Raw genomic sequence first — 16588 nt, 5'->3', positions numbered from 1 at the left:
ATTTTGAAAAGGGTAGACAGCTACTATTCACCACATAGTGGAGATGTTGAATCACAGGCAGGCACAATAAAAAAGACTTCTAAACAATTAGCGGTAAGTGTGGAAACTGAAAGTGTGTGGCCTATCTGCTTGCCCAAGTGCACCTGCAGTGTGCGAGTGAGAATGTGAATATGCTTCATGAACATTCGTTGTAGTTGTCAAAGACTATCGATGATGATCAAAGTCTCATGAGCGGATGTACCTCCGGCAATGAGGCTGGAACAGCCACATGAGGGCTTGTCCACAGCCTTGCAGATTTCACGTGCCTGCACTCACTTTCACATGGGCAGAGAATATGCAGTGTGGACAAGTGCGATGCACATTGTTTACTACTAGACTTGGAAGAAATTTATGTGAATGATGAATACAAATTCAATCTATTTGACATTTCTTTGGCTATTATACCTCTGTAAGTTGTTGTAATCATCTCTTGGTCATGGACAGCAATATGTAGGAAATACGGTACTTGTTTTTAAATCATGTGTAAGACATTGCTGGATTCATTGCGTTTGGTGTAGAAAGGTGAAAATTGCCATACAATCATCTCTTGACTCTTTCACTGGACAAAAGCTGCAAGTATGCTGTAATATTAGAGCTTCTTTATGTACTCGAACCCGTGTGTCTTCAGAAATTTTTGAATACGAAAGCCCTAAGTAATTGCATAGAAGCTTGTTGGATCGAATAACTGTTCCATATTCTAATGGCACACTTACTTAGGCTTAATCCTTAAACACTCTGGATGACTTAGGAACTCGTGTAGAATTCCATAAACATTTTAGGAGACTCCTAATCTATAGTCTGGCGATATCAGTCATTAGCAATCACTGAGTTCTTCCTTGGTTTAATCATTTTGTAGTGCTGCAAACATGAACAAATTGTGTAAGGAGATACACACACACCTCTTAAAATTTATGGCATATATATTTTGTAAAACACAGCATGTTTTTATTATGGCAATCACAAATTCTTCTCGAACATCCATTGGGTGATGAAAAATACTTCATTTATTTGCCAGAGTACTAAATGTCATTACTATAAACTGCCTAGCCTGAGACAGTTGGTAGTTAAAGATTATTTTGGTGTTTTTCAGTTTCTTCCTCCCATAAGAACACATTAAATCTTCAGATAAACCAATTGCCTGATCTCTGATAATGATATTCAGCATTGGTACTCTATTGGAGATTTTGTCTGATATTTGTAAATTATTATTAAATGGGTTTTTCAGGCAAAATTGATTGCTTGAAAATGGATGGATCACACAACATCTACTGTATATAAGTGAACATATAATCCAACTAATTAATGGAAAATCTCATACAAAGATGTGAAACAATTACTAACAAAGAGATAGAGGGGCTGGCCAGTACTTACCTCAGCTCAGTACAGCCGATAGAGACACAAAAAACAACCGAAAATTTAAGCTCCTAGCTTTCGGAATAAATGTTCCTTCATCAGGGAGGAGAGAGGGGAAAGAAAGGGAAGAAGGGAAAGTAGATTTAGTTACTCAATTCAACCACACTGCCCTGGTTAAAGATCTCCTCTCTTTCACCCGGAACCTCAACTGGAAATATCACTTCACCACCCAAACACAGCCCCCAAATACTAGACCCAGTGTTGAACCTTGTTTAGAACAGTTCCGACCGCCTTCTCAAAGGGATCCTCCTCCCCTCCCCCAAAACCATCCCTTGCAGACGTTTCAGGAATTCCTCACATCCAGTGTTGCCTCCCAGTCCTTCTTGAAGAACATTCCGACAACCCCCAACATCACCCCAGCTGAATCCCGTGCCATTAAACAGCTGAAAACAGACCGCTCTATTGTAATCCTTCCGGCGGATAAAGGCTCCACAACTGTGGTACTTGACCGTGTGGAGTATGTGGCAGAAGGATTGCGTCAACTCTCCGACACCTCAACCTACAAAGCTGTTACCCTGGATCCCATTCCCTCCATTCAGACTGAGCTGCAGAAAATCCTAAAAATCCAAGGTCCCTCACAAGGCCTCACAATGGCTTCCATAGACTTACTCACTCCACCTGAGCCACGTACCCCTACCTTCTACCTATTACCCAAAATCCACAAAGAGAACCATCCTGGCCGTCCCATTGTAGCAGGCTTCAAAGCCCCAACAGAACGTATCTCAGCTCTGGTAGACCAACACCTCCAACCTATCACCTGCAGGCTCCCATCCTACATCAAGGACACAAACCACTTCCTAGAACGCCTCAAATCCATTCCCACTCCTCTCCCACCTGAAACCTTTCTTGTCACCATAGATGCTACATCCCTTTACACAAACATCCCACACATCCATGGTCTCTCTGCCCTTGAGCACTACCTCTCCCAACGCCCACCCGAAGATCTTCCAAAAACCTCGTTCCTTATCACACTTACCAACTTCATCCTCACCCATAATTACTTCACTTTTGAAGGCCAGACCTACAAACAAATCAGGGGAACTGCCATGGGAACCAGGATGGCTCCATCCTATGCCAACCTCTTCATGGGCCGCATGGAGGAGGCTTTCCTGAAGACCCAACAGCTGCTTCCCCTGGCCTGGTATAGGTTTATAGATGACATCTTTGTGGTCTGGACTCGTGGTGAAGAAACACTCCTTAATTTTCTCCATAACCTCAACTCCTTTTCGAATCTGAATTTCACCTGGTCCTTCTCCAAAACCAAAGCCACCTTCCTGGATGTTGACCTTCATCTTGTTGAAGCTCACATCCACACCTCTGTCCATATCAAACCCACCAACAAACAACAGTACCTTCACTTTGATAGCTGCCATCCATTCCACATCAAACGCTCCCTTCCCTACAGCCTAGGTATTCGTGGCAAACGTATCTGCTCCAGTGACGAATCCCTCAACAATTACACCAATAACCTGACCAGTGCTTTCCTCTCCCGCAACTATCCTGCAGACCTTGTCCACAAACAGATCTCCCGAGCAATACATTCCTCCCCGTCCAACAACAATATTCCTAGCCTCAGACCACACAGAAGCATCCCCCTTGTCACCCAATATTATCCTGGCCTCGAATACATCAATAAATTACTCCGCCAGGGATATGACTTTCTCAAGTCAACCCCTGAAATGAGATCATCCCTTGACAAAATTCTCCCCACACCACCCAGAGTTGCCTTTCGTCGTCCCCCTAACCTCCGTAACATCCTTGTTAAACCCTGCAATATTCCCAGACTACCTTCTCTACCCAGCGGTTCCTACCCCTGTAACCGACCCCGCTGCAAAACCTGCCCCATGCATCCCCCCACAACCACCTACTCCAGCCCCACTACTAGGAAAACATACACAATTCAAGGAAGGGCCACGTGTGAGACTACACATGTCATTTATCAGCTGACATGCCTGCACTGCACAGCCTTTTACATCGGTATGACAACAACTAAACTGGCTGAGCGCATGAACGGACACAGACGAACTGTCCGCCTAGGAGATGTCCAATACCCAGTAGCGGAGCATGCCCTCCAGCATAATTCTAGGGACCTAGGAACCTGCTACACTGTACGTGCCATTTGGCTTCTCCCACCCAACACCAGTCCCTCTGAACTGCGGAGATGGGAACTTGCACTCCAGCACATCCTTTCATCCCGCCATCCCCCTGGACTAAACCTACGTTAAACAACCTCACTCCCATTTACTTTTCAGTCTTCTCCTCTTTCCCTTTCCTCTTTAGCCATTCATGCATCTTTCCATCCTACATCTTTATACTATACACCTCTTTACTTCTGTATGCATCCTCTTTGGTTTGAAGCTGGCACAGTACCTGCAGTAGAATATCTTTGGCTTCCCTCTGACAACCATGCCTCCATCCTTGCTACCTTCCCTGTTTTCCTTTCCCTGTTGCTTCATAACCTGGGTTGTGAGTAACTAAATCTACTTTCCCTTCTTCCCTTTCTTTCCCCTCTCTCCTCCCTGATGAAGGAACATTTATTCCGAAAGCTAGGAGCTTAAATTTTCGGTTGTTTTTTGTGTCTCTATCGGCTGTACTGAGCTGAGGTAAGTACTGGCCAGCCCCTCTATCTCTTTGTTAGTAATTGTTGAACATATAATCCACATCACCTAGAGAAAATAAAAGGACGGTTTTAAAACTATAGTAAAGTGAGCCTGAATAACAGGGCTTTGTGTTTGTTATGAGATAAAAGGACATAACTTAATCCACATCCATCTCACTCAGCCGATCACTATCAAGAGGCCATCAGCTGGCTGCTCAACATTGCGGCTACCTGAGCCAGGCTGTCTAGTGTATGTTACGCCCATCCTCCTGTAAGTATTTTTATGTTTCATTTGTTACACTGTAAACCAAATAAAGCCAGGCTCAGTTTGAAAGTTGGTTTGAGCTTTGCTATGCATTTTGGCATGCCCATGAATTCCTCCCACATCTGAAGACACCTTATACAGCTAATTAGAGGGCGATCTACATTTCAACACGTACTCCAAAGTACTCTGCAACCTGACTTAGTATTACTGTCGCTGCTGTAGGTGATAGAAGGGATAAGTAACAGAGCAAATCATATAACTAACTGGTGATTGAACTATAAAGTAGTTTTGTAGTCTGGAATTTAAGCCCCTAAACCACAAGGCACATTTCTAGCCAAAGCATGATTAAGTTATTTATCAAATGGAAATTGCACTGAGCCAAGGGAACAAATACTAGTTCTGTACAAGAAGTAAACAAAGAAAATACAGTGGCATTATATGTTATTTGTTACTTAATATTTGAATTAATTTATTGACAACTAAATTTGTTTAAATGGTATACTTCTCCAATAAGTACCCGCATATAAATTTGTTCAAAGGATATTCATCTCTACTCACCATAACATCAAATACTTTCATTCTCTTTCCGTTGAAATTATCAAGTGCAACTAGCCTCTTCCCGATGTTGTTCAATCTGTATATTGAGCAAGCAGTAAAGGAAACAAAAGAAAAATTTGGAGTAGGTATTAAAATCCATGGAGAAGAAATAAAAACTTTAAGGTTCGCCGATGACATTGTAATTCTGTCAGAGACAGCAAAGGACTTGGAAGAGCAGTTGAACGTAATGGACAGTGTCTTAAAAGGAGGATATAAGATGAACATCAACAAAAGCAAAACGAGGATAATGGAATGTAGTCAAATTAAGTTAGGCGATGCTGAGGGAATTAGATTAGGAAATGAGACAATTAAAGTAGTAAAGGAGTTTTGCTATTTGGGGAGCAAAATAACTGATGATAGTCGAAGTAGAGAGGATATAAAATGTAGACTGGCAATGGCAAGGAAAGCGTTTCTGAAGAAGAGAAATTTGTTAACATTGAGTATAGATTTAAGGGTCAGGAAGTCATTTCTAAAAGTATATGTATGGAGTGTAGCCATGTATGGAAGTGAAACATGGACAATAACTAGTTTGGACAAGAAGAGAATAGAAGGTTTTGAAATGTGATGTTACAGAAGAATGATGAAGATTAGATGGGTAGATCACATAACTAATGAGGAGGTACTGAATAGGATTGGGGAGAAGAGGAGTTTGTGGCACAAATTGACTAGAAGAAGGGATCAGTTGGTAGGACATGTTCTGAGGCATCAAGGGATCACAAATTTAGTATTGGAGGGCAACGTGGAGGGTAAAAATCATAGAGGGAGACCAAGAGATGAATACACTAAGCAGATTCAGAAGGATGTAGGCTGCAGTGTGTACTAGATGAAGAAGCTTGCACAGGATAGAGTAGCGTGGAGAGCTGCATCAAACCAGTATCAGGACTGAAGACCACAATAATAAGAACAATACTCTTAATAAGAAAAGTTAAATTTCTCTGCATATTTTGTTTTTCATTGTGATGTTTCTGCTCATTTACAAAAGGTTTTGAAAGAGTTCTACACTCTTAAAAATTGAAATGCTCCAAAATTTTCCATGTTTAAGCTTGTTGGCTCAACTTGATTGCACCATCATTGAAGCATTTAATCTCAGGTGTGAGGTTATGTGATATTGGTTTCATGATGATCTTGAATTCTCAGTGTCAGCTGCATTAACACTAAAGATTGAACAAATTGTGCTTAGCTTAGCTACTGTGCATAAATTTGACTGTAATCTATACTATAGGGTTGTTTAGCCTCTCGATGAGAAATCTTTATATTTCTCAACGTATCCATCTGGACCAGTCCTTGCACAAAAAACACACTTAACACTTACATGATAACAGCTCTTGCTACTATGCCTGAAATAGCATTTCACAACATGTTTCAATTCCTGCCCATCCAGCGACCCTCACCAGTATTGCCCATGCTCTCCGACACACCAGAGAGGGAGTGCGCATCTGCATCTTGATGATTATAGCACAGCAACTTGATGAGGTGTGAAGCCACATTCTGGGAGAATAAAAGTGAGTCAGAAGTAGCCAACTGAAGCAGCCACAACAACTTGATGCCTGTGGCTGTCCAACATGAGCAGTGATGGGCAAGACCTTGCTTATTTCCTGGCATGGCAGGCCCAGAAATTGGCTGCTGTCAGTTACAGAAGCAGCAGCAGTGCGAGTGTAATCTAAAGGCTTGGCCACATTGCAGTATCTGGGAGCCTCTGCCTTGGGGTTGCTATGCACAGATGGCATTTGCTGCATCACCAGGGTCTTCGTATGGCAAGCTACCTGAGCCTGTTTTTTCAGAGTTGTGGCTTGTCTGGGTAGCTGACATGGGTGTGTTCCTGCTTGGTGGTGGTCACACAGCTGCAGTTTCCATCAGAAAGGAGGTGAGGCACAGTGAACAGCAGTGAATTGGGATATGTATATGGGCCTGGACAAGCTTAGCAATGCCTTGTATTCAGAAAGAGAGACTGGGGCAACAATGCAGTTGTACTGTGAATGGTCAATATGGGGTGTGGCTGGCTGTAACTGGAGACATCATAGGGATGCAGCAGCTGACAGTGTATCTCCCAGTGTCTAGAAGATAATGAGTGGTGAACAGGGCATAACCATTGAATGGTTTTCATACAGTAATAGCATTTGTACTGTCATCAACGTGTGACCAAGAGTTCAATTTGCAAAACACAATGGGGCCTTTGTTTTTCTGTATTGGTAGAACTGCGCCTCATATAATTGTATGTGAAATGAAAAGGCACAGCTAGGCTTTGGTGTGCTCTGATTGTATTATAATTGTACCTGATCTGATGCATGAGGCTGTCGTGTGATCTAATTACAGTGCAAGACCACTTAACAGAACTAGAAGAGGGGTAGCCATTTTGGATAACAGTTTTTTTTAGTTAAGCCATGAACATCTAATATATATTACAGTGATGTAGGAAAAGACAGATTGCTACTTACCATAGATTAGATGCATCAAGTTGCAGACAGGTACAATTAACAAACAGACACATATAGCTTTTGGTCACAGCCTTCATCAGTAAGAGAGAGGGACACACACAATAATTGCATGCGCGCACTTGCGCACTTCTTCGCATGCTTGAGTGCGCACGTGTGTGTGTGCGCGCGCGCACACACACACACACACACACACACACACACACACACACACACACACACACACACACACACTCTCTCTCTCTCTCTCTCTCTCTCTCTCTCTCTCTCTCTCTCTCTCCAGCACCTAGGCCTGAGATGCTGGAGTGGTGGTTGTGTTGTAGTGTATGAACTACTCATTCAAAAAACTCAGTAATCTTTGCTTGTTTCTTATGGTGCTCTACACGTTTTCGAACAGCAATGTTCCACCATCACTTCATTAGAAGGAGTCCAGCTAGCATTGACCCACTACATTGTTCAACAAATCTTATGACAGCCTGTAATAGGAACAATACATGTACTGTAATTTCTGTGTTATAACCAATAGTGCGTTTGTGGTGTCTGTTCTTTCAGGCATATCCTAAAGAACAGACATAATTTTGATACTACAGCCATTACAACTCAAGACACAAAGAAATTGAAGACATTAGCTGCCAGAGGACATTCATTTATATCAATTGGGCATGTTGATTTATATCAATGAGCCAAAATTACAATTTGTGCTGGACCAGATTTCGTACCTGGTCTACTGCTTACTAACTGTATGAGACATTCCCGGATTTTTTTTTTTATCATATGACACAAGAGACTGTAATTTTGTAAATTTATCCTCATTTTTCCAACTTCATTGTAAAATGAGAAGAATTTTAAAAAATTATAGAATCAATGGATGGAGACTTTCACGAAGAGATATGCTGTGTGGGATATATACATTATTACAAAAATTGGAAAGCCATCAGAAGTTATTTTGTAAGCTTAGGAGAAAACTGTTCAATGATTTTACAAAACTTATTTATCCTTAACACTGGCAATGACTTGACTGAAATTCACTTGCATTTTTAGCCATTTTTTAAATTTGTGTAATATAACTGTAAAATGCCTGGATGCAAAACTACATAACAATTTTGGATGTGTATAATATCATGGATAATCTTAAAAATGGACTAACACAAAGAAAACAGGGTCTCTTCTTTGGATACGAGACAGGCTAAAAAATTAAACTACTAAAATTCACATAAAATTTTTATTATTTGTTGACAAAGGTTTTGAGTATCTAAATAGGTGGTCTGATTTTAGTGACAAAAGACTGATTATTTATACTAAGCAATTTAAATATGAATGATCGTTTTGAGAAAATTACGTTGTTGAACAAATTATATGATTAAAACTAATGCTTTTGAAGGTTTTGAAGCATTATCCACTGCGAAGAAGTTGCAACAAACATTTGATAGGACAAATTTCTGATATCACAAATTTGTACAAATTAATATCATATCTAGAGTGAATTCTGACCGCTTCAGCATTCACAGAGAGTCTTTCTTTCTGTGTTGAATATAAAGGGAAGAGCTGAAAGAAACAAGGCACATCTGAATTTGATAAAAAATGAATTATCTATTAGTAGAGTTACCCAGAAAGTAATAAACTGCATTTGTTTCTTCAACAATTCTTTATTGAACATAATGAGAATTACATACACAAAAAATGGTGTTTTATCTGCACATCCTATTTTTCCACATAATCTTCATCCCATTCTATGACCTTCTTCCAGCATGAAACAAGGGCATGTATGCCCTGCCAGTACCAATTCTTGCCCTGGTGATGGAGCCAGTGTTTCACTGTGTGCGTCACTTCATCATCCTCAAAACATCTTCCATGAATACATCTGTCCTCGTTAATGACAACATCAGCTTGCTGCAGAATGTCAGGTGTGACAGCTGTGGATGGTCTCCCCAACTGCTGAAAATCATGGAACTCTGCCAAAGCACCTTCTGAAGACCTCACTGTCTGTGCCCAGTGACTAATTGTTCTGTCAACAGCAGATGCTCCACAAACTTTGCACAAGTGTTTGTGAATATTTCCCACAGTTTCTTTCTCTGCAGTGAGAGATTCAATGATGGGATGTTGCTTTAACATACATCAACTAAAGATGCCATTTTGGAACAGTCCTGCAACTATGCCATCTGTTGGAAGTGACACAAACTTGGCACGCTCATTCAAGAGACCTCAAATAATACATATCAGATATGTAATGTCTCGCACTCACAGCATTGAAATACAGTGCATTTCTTTCTGGGCAACCCTCGTTTCTTAAATACAGACTGAATAGATATTGAGAAGTTGTTTAGAAATGACAGTCGTTTGTGAAATATTCCTAAAAGCAATAAAAATATATATTTAAACAAAGGAATTAAGCAAAATAAATAACAATTTATCTTAATACAATGTTCTTTTTTCCTACTTGTCACAACCAATACACTTTATGTGCTAAAAAAAAAGTGGCAAACAATGTTTTCGGTAGTACTAGATGAGCAGCACTGTTCATCAAATTAAGAGCAAGTCAGCAACAGTTGTAATGTTTGCATTAATTTGAAACTTTGTTGAACACATGAAAACAAATTTTATTCATTTGTCTATTTTGCGCAATATTCACTGCACATGGCTAGAACACAATTGGATTTAAACTAACAATTTCGAAAAATCAGATTATTACATTCACCTTCGTAAAGTTGGTTAAGCTTACATTCACTGCTGTGAAATCTTCATGGGAAGTGCATAACAGCAGTGTTTTGTAAATATGTTGTGTAGTAACTGCGAATGATTGTTTCAAATGTCATCATGTAATTTTAGAATACACATATCCTAAGTGTGCCCACGCTGCTCCAAAGAAGTTTGAGAAGCTACGTTAGCTACAGAACATAGCCTTGTAGTGAGTGTTACAAGCTCCATATTGCATTTGGGTTGCTGAGTTGCATCATAAAGAGGGTATCCTATCCCTCCTCTGGAGATACAGGATGTTGGTAACCAGTTCTTATCTTTCCTGTCATACTTCCTAAAAAAACCAGCACATTTGGAACCTTAAGACACATGACAGGAACTCAAAACTGGAAACATAGGTTGGTCTTGTGACTGTTAGACCACTCATTTCCTATTCATTATCATTTCAACCTGTCACATCCAAGCCATTATTATCTAGATAATCATCATTCACTTATCAGTTACCATCATTCTACTGCTATCATTCACTTATCAGTTACCATCATTCTACTGCTATACCACACTGATCAATGCCAACCCTGGTGAGCAACACTGAAGGAAAAGTCAAGCGGGAAAACCTCCATACCTGGTCCCATTGCAGAAACAGTGCATAGTCGTAGAGAGAAGATGAGTGCAGTAGACTGAAAATGCATTTCAGTGAAAGAAAATATGAGAACTCTGAAAGGCGTACATTTATATGAAATGCTGTATTCTTATTGATAGTCACTTTAGTTTCTGTCATATGGGTTTAAGATGAATTTCTGTGTTGCACACATTTTGCTTTTGGCTAATGAGGTGTCTAATTTATAAGAGTTTGTGTTGGGGCGATACTCTGCATGTAGTCTTAGAAAGGCATATTGTGAGGTGCAGTGCCTTGTCACTAAATATACCACTGACGAGAGAGAAGTAGAGTTAATAGGTGTTGAAAACAACTAATTACAGTTTTGGATTTTTAAGCAGTTAAAGTAAATTAATTTAGCTTTTTAAGACATATAAACAATGTGAAAGTAAGAATAATTCATTCTTTTTTGCCTTATTTTGTATTATGAGACTGCCCATATTTTACATTTTTCTGCAATTGACACTTTTTTTCTGCAAGTTCACTGAAAAGTATATAAGCATAGTTTACTTTCTATTCTGTGCAGTAATAAACTAAATACATATAAAGAATTTCCATTATCCACAACAAATTCATCAGAGCAAATTTCTTTCACACGTTTTGTAATTTCATTTGTAAGGAGAATGTAATAAAATTGTTGCTGTAGTTTGAAATATTGTTTCACCTTTGTTACTGATTTAATATTAAGAGTAAGAAAGAGCATAGGATTGTGGAAATTCATTCCAGTATTAATAATGTGCACAACTTAACTAGTCAAATAACTCCATCACTTGAACATTAACTGAATTTGTCTTGGCCCCATCCCATAACTTGCTACCACTTTTTCGATAGAGGAATACTGATCTGATTTCGTTGCAATGAATTGACATCATACACAAACCAGTGAGATGATTACCTGCCATGGTTGTTCTTGGACACATTTTTATGGAGTGCTACAAACAAATATGGTTTATATTAGCTTATACTGCGCAATATTTTTCAGTTACTCTACTGAGTTTCAAATCATTAGAAGAAATAAGAAAAAAATATGCACATACATAAAGAAGTTACTATTTTAGTTGAATTAAGAAATTGTGTAAAAATAGTTCTCATTAAGTAATCACTTAAAACAAAATATAAACATGATAATTAAGTACCTGAATGATCTTTGCATGGAGCAGGTTGTTGCTGGAAGTTAAGGGCCATCTCCAGGGCAGAAAGGCAGAAACTACAATGCGCAGAATTTGCCCATTACTAGGTCTATCAGGCATAATCCAGCAATATCTCTTTCAGTTTCTGCATTACATTTTCAGATACAGATCTAGGTGTATGTTTCTCCAGTGAAATTGCTTAGAAGATAGCTATAAAATTTAGTGATATTTTCTATTATTCTTTCTACAGCTACATCACTTTGAGACTTCATAAATTTTAGAGCAAACAGAAAATCTCTAATGATGCCTGGTAAGGACTACACTAGGGAACCCAAAACAGAATTTTTTAAAAAATCTGTGATACTCAGTGATGCAAGCTGATGGGTTATTCAGATTATGTGTTTGTTGTGCAACAACTTATCATTGTCAAATACCAGTGACACCTATTCTAAGTGCACTAACATCACTTTCAGCACTTTACTTCCACATTTAAAATTCGGATTCCACATTTTTCGATGCTCATTAACATTTCCCCAATTCCTTAAATAGGTTCCAAAACTTCTAAGAAGTCAATGTTTATGACTGTATGATATTGGTAACAGGTTCTACTTTGGCTGAATATTTATCTATAACTTTTAGTCTAACAATGAATGTTGCAGAAGTAAGTGTGTACTAAAGTAGTACAGGGTTTTTGACTAGTATTCTGATCTCCTCCTTTGGTTGAAACTGTTAGTGCTTCAGCAGTTTCTACAAATGGTTCATTAACTTTCCTTGTGGAGTTATTCCTCACAGATTAGCATGTCTCACATAGGTTTTGACAGTTCCCTACTACGTCTTTCCTTTGCATCCATCTCTGGAAGAAAGACACTGCTTATTTGATGGTACCAATGACGTTCCTAATCTCTGGGAAGGTATTCAAATCATTCACAAGTAAATTAAACCTGTGGCTAGCACAGAGATAGAAATGTGCTTTGGGATATTTCTCAATAATTAATTTCTGACTCTGACAATTTTTCCCATCATTTACTGCATCCACCATAAACTTGACTTACCATTTAGCTAGAATTAAATCACAAGCAGATGAAGTGAATATTACTATGTTATAAATATTTTTTGCACTTATCCCTGTTAATGGTGTAAATCCAAGAAAATGTCCTCTAACAGTTTTAGCTACACATTCAAAATAATGGGCAGCAAGAAGATGATGTTCTATGCCTGTCAGTTCCATTGTTTCGGATTACAAAATCTAAAATGGTTTGCTATTATTAATGGCATTAATCAATATCATTTATTAGCACTTCAGGACATGCATTATTTAAATCATTTTGGGTTCAGTGAGAAATAAAGTTGGCATTTTTAGGAATACTTTCAAAATGTTTGCACAATGTTTTATTATCTGATTGTACTCTAAATTGAAATAAATAATCAAAAACAGCGTTTGAATTTGTTTTTCTTCTTAAAGGGTAATAATGTAACACACAAAAAATATGCACAAAGTAACTGATTTCAACTTTGGATGATTAGTTTGTACTAAATTGAATAGGATTGGGAGAAGAGAAGTTTGTGGCACAACTTGACTAGAAGAAGGGATCGGTTGGTAGGACATGTCATGAGGCATCAAGGGATCACAAATTTAGCATTGGAGGGCAGAGTGGAGGGTAAAAATCGTAGAGGGAGACAAAGAGATGAATACACTAAGCAGATACAGAAGGATGTAGGTTGCAGTAGGTACTGGGAGATGAAGAAGCTTGCACAGGACAGAGTAGCATGGAGAGCTGCATCAAACCAGTCCCAGGACTGAAGACAACAACAACAACAACAACAACAACAAAAACAACAACAACTTCACAAGAGTCTCACTGATGGGTACCTCAACGCTATTTGTTTTGCCTGTCATAACATTAACAAAATTACTTGACTTTTTATGCCATTCAGAGGTCGTAGACATTTTTGAACATTCACAGAACTTCTTGAAATTGGCGAATGTATGGCTTATGAATGCACCATGACAATTGCCAGGAATTATAACATGATGAATGCAATGAATTATGCATGGCCAGAAAAGCACCTCTAATTGCTTTAAAATAAATCTACCATGGGTACAACAGGTAGCCTAATGGAAATGTTCTGTTATGCTATATGTACCATTCTTGAAATTATAATTTTGTCTACTTGTCATGGATACAATAAAACCTTGCACTTATTTGTCATCAATGTCCTTTTATTTACATTAATATCTGCCATCAGAAATGTTGACCAGGAGGCTATTATCCATTTCATCAAAGCTCTTGAAGCCAGCAGTGGTACAGTCTAGGTCTATATTTCTTCCATCAGTACAATTACTCTGAGCATAATATATTTGTGTCTGACTCACTCTATTCTTGTAATGTTTTTCAGTTCCCCCACTTTCATTTTTGGTTTTTGTGCCTTTATATGATACAAAAAGCATATGAATATGGTTCAAACAGTCCATGGGTGTACAATGTCCACAATGTCCAACAGGTAAAATATTTCAGCAATCAGACATGCCGCCGTCATCAGGTGCGCTGATGAACTGAGCTCCTGAGGGCAAGTGGCTGTCTTAAATCCCCTCCCCCTGTGAGGCATTCTCTCTGCACATCGGCGGTCGCTGAGATGCTGGCATCAGCGTCTGTGGTGGTGTCTGTATAACTGCCCGCCCTCAGGAGCTCAGTTCTTCAGTACACCTGATGGTGGCGACATGTCTGATCATCGAAATATTGTACCCGTTGGACACTATGGGCCGGCAGTATACCCATGGACTGTTCGAGCAAGAAATTCTCCAGGAGAAACTGAAGAATCACATCATATGAATATTGGTCAGTTTTTCGATCTGCTCACTATACTTTTACACCTGACAATGCACAAAATTTGAAGTAAACTATATTCATTCATCACTGCTCACTAACGATTCATTGTTTACTATGGGAGAATTGAGAGAAACACTGATTCACTGCCAACAACATTCTCGTGCCAAAGTGATCACCTGTGTTTCATGCATTATGGAGCCATTCATGCTCAGATCTGGTGCTTATCTATAGTAGTTATAATGAAACTAATTAAATAGAGACTATCAGACCATCTCTGTCAAACAACAGTAAAGTCAGGGATCGAATCATTCCCTAACCTACAAGCCTACAAACAACAATATCAGAAATCAAAATAAAAGTTTTTTCAAAGGAACTAGAAAAACAAAGCCTGGACGAAGTATATAAGAAAACCAATGTGAATATGAAATTTTTTTAATTCTCCACATTGTTTAAATTGAACTTTGAAAAGGCATTTCCGAAAGTATGCGTGTCTGTATCAACATCACACAAAAACAGATGGACAACAGCAGGTATTAAGAAGTCCTCCCAAACACTTAAACACCTCAGTTCCATGAAAAAGATTCACAATGATCCAGAATTCTTAAATTTCTATCATACATACAAAAACATCTACAGGAAGGTGCTGATTCCTGCAAAAAAGTAATTTAATGACAAAATAATATATAATGCAGAGAATAAAAGCAAAGCAGTCTGGGATGTTATAAAAAAGGAAACGGGGAGAGGCAAACAAACGCAGAATAACATGCCGCTAAGGGAGGGCAATAAAGTAATAAATGATCCACAGCACTTAGCAAACTATGTAAATGAGTATTTTTCAGGTATTGCACAGAAGTTACAGCAAAAATTCCCCTAAACATATATAACACTTGTAAATAATGCTGCAATAAATACAATGATGTTACTTCCAAGCACAGAGAATGAAGTCAGTAAAACAATTCAAAAACTAAAAAATAAATTCAATAGGCTTAGATGAAGTACCAATGTGTGTACTGAAACAATGCATAGGGATTATACAAGGACCCTTAACAAATATAATAAATGAATCCTTCACATCAGAGACATTTCCAGAGCAGTTAAAACAGGCAAGAGTTGTACCTTTGCTTAAGAAAGGTAATGCAGAAGACATAGAAAATTACCGGCCCATTTCCCTGCTGTCAGCATTCTCAAAAATACTAGGAGCAATTATCAAAGACAGATTAATGAATTACCTGAATAAATACAATCTTTTAAGCAAATCACAGTTTGGTTTCCGAAGTGGCAAAAATACGAAGTCAGCCATAGTAGAATTCAAAAAAGTTTTACTTGATGCTCTTGATAAAGATGAGTGTGTCACAGGCATAGTTTTGGAGCTTTCTAAGGCTTTTGATACAGTCAATCACAAGATACTTTTAAATAAATTAGAAGCATTAGGAATAAGAGGGGTAAGTAGCTAATGACTGGTTTCGATCATACCTAAAGATAGGGTACAAAGAGTAGAGACAACACATACTTCAAATAGATTTAAACATTTAGTAAAACACATATCAGAACCAAAATACATTAATATAGGAGTTCCACAAGGTAGCATATTAGGACCAATACTGTTCCTGATATACATCAACGACTGTCCCAGTAGTGGTACTCATGGTGAAAAAATCCTCTTCGCTGATGACAGCAATATTACAGTCACTGAGAAAACAACAGAACTCCTTGCCAAGAAAGCACATGAAACTCTCAAGGAAGCCAATAAGTAAAAAAGTGACATTGAACATAAAGAAAACTAGTGCCACAAATTTCAGTTTGAAGAGGAAAAATGACAATGTTAAATTAAATGTAGGTGTTAACAAATGCAAAATTTCTAGGAATGAATGTTGATTCTCAGTTGAAGTGGTGTGAACACACAAAGATGTTTCCAAACAGAATGTCACCAGCA

This window comes from Schistocerca gregaria, chromosome 1 (assembly GCF_023897955.1).
Source record: "Schistocerca gregaria isolate iqSchGreg1 chromosome 1, iqSchGreg1.2, whole genome shotgun sequence".
Taxonomy (NCBI): domain Eukaryota; kingdom Metazoa; phylum Arthropoda; class Insecta; order Orthoptera; family Acrididae; genus Schistocerca; species Schistocerca gregaria.
Note: the sequence above shows the minus strand (reverse complement) of the source record.